Consider the following 1,758-nt stretch of genomic DNA (forward strand, 5'->3'; position numbering starts at 1 on the left):
GTGAAATCTATAGGAGCCCTGTTGTCTGGGATAGGCACCTCCTCCCGTGCCCACCCTCGCAGTGCTGCCCTCACTCTAAAAGACCCAGTGGGATCCTGACCACCGTTAAGCCTGGTGTCATGTCTCAGGGCCGCCAGGTGGCCACATACCCATGAGTGGGTTTTGCCAGCTTCTTTCACCCAAACCACAAATGTCTCGACCTGCTCTTCAAGACCCAGAGCCCTCGCTTCAGACGCCTCAATGACTGCCCTAAATGTTTGCAACTGGGAGCCATATTTCTTCCGTGTTGCCGGAGCCAAGGAACGCGCGCCCATCCTCTTCAGTCGCTCCCCCACTGAAGCAGACGCCAAAGGGATGCCGGGAATGGTGTCATCGCTGCTTTTGCCTGCGGCCAGGCCTCTCGGAAACGGAGCCACTGAAACCGAGAGAGAGCGTCAGCTGCCACATTTTTTACACCAGCAATATGCCGCGCCCTGAACTCTATGTTTCTATGCAAGCCCCTCGTGACTAGTTTCCTGAGTAAGCTCAACGCCAGGGGGCAGGTGGCAGACAACCCATTGATTCCCTGCACGACTGCCATGTTGTCCGACCAAAACACAATCTTCCTGTTGTCCAGCTTCTCTGGCCATAGGTGCAGCGCCGCTACAATGGGGAACAACTCAAGGACAGTTACGTTAGCAATGATACCTTTCTTCCGCCAAACATTGGGCCATCGCATAACGCACCATTCCTCACCCAGGATCACTCCATATCCTTCTCTGCCAGAGGCGTCTGAAAACAGACACAGTTCTTGGCTATCAACCCAGGGAGCCCTCCACATGACCGACCCGTTGAAGTGTTCTAGAAACTCTGCCCATACAGCCAAGTCTGCTTTGAGGCCAGCACCATGGCGGACCAGGTGGTGTTTTCTATGCACGCCTGACGTTGCTCTCGCTAACCTGCGGGAGAAGACTCTGCCAGCTGGTATCACACGAGCTGTGAAGTTCAGCTTGCCCAAGAGGCTCTGGATAGCCCCCAGAGTCGCCTTATCCTTGCCCGAATCTCCTGCTTCAAACAGCTGACCTTGTCAGCAGCGAGCCTGGATTCACCCTTAACGGTGTCTAGCTCGATGCCCAAGAAAGTCAGTATCTGCGCAGGACCTTCAGTCTTCCCTGGAGCAAGTGGCACCCCGAGGTACCCTGCCATCGTCTCGAAGGCCTGCAAACCTTCAGCACATTCCTGCGTACCTGCCCTGCCAAAGAACAAAAAATCATCCAGGTAATGTGTTGCTTGCGTTATGCCATATGCGCTGGCCAAGGCCCATTCTAGGAAAGAGCTGAACGCTTCGAAGTAGGCACAGGAGACTGCGCAACCCATTGGCATGCAGCGGTCAAAATAAAATTGGCCTTCCCACTTGAATCCTAACAAATGCTGGCTGGACGGATGCACGGGCAGGAGGCGAAAAGCCGACTCAATGTCAGCCTTCGCCAACCATGCCCCCACCCCAGTCCTCCTGACCATATCTATCGACATGTCCAGGGAGCAGTAGGCCACTGAACAAGTCCCCTCTTCCAGCCAGTCGTTAACTGAATTACCCTCGGGGTAGGACAAGTGGTGAATTAGTCGGTATGCTCCCGGCTGCTTCTTTGGCACTACTCCCAGTGGGGAGACCACAAAATTGTCAAGGAGGGGAAGCGAATAGACCAGCCACACTACCAAGTGTTGACCTTCGTGCTGACCACCTCAGGGAGCTCCCTAGCAGATGTCAGGTTCTGTGCG

General features: G+C 54.8%; 1 pseudogene; it reads right to left on the reverse strand.

The window, feature by feature from the left end:
* Nucleotides 1-319: 319 nt before the first annotated feature.
* On the reverse strand, nt 320-1,512 carry LOC147717898 (uncharacterized; annotated as a pseudogene).
* Nucleotides 1,513-1,758: the final 246 nt, after the last annotated feature.

Source organism: Lissotriton vulgaris, chromosome 5 (genome assembly GCF_964263255.1).
Source record: "Lissotriton vulgaris chromosome 5, aLisVul1.2, whole genome shotgun sequence".
Classification (NCBI taxonomy): Eukaryota; Metazoa; Chordata; class Amphibia; order Caudata; family Salamandridae; genus Lissotriton; species Lissotriton vulgaris.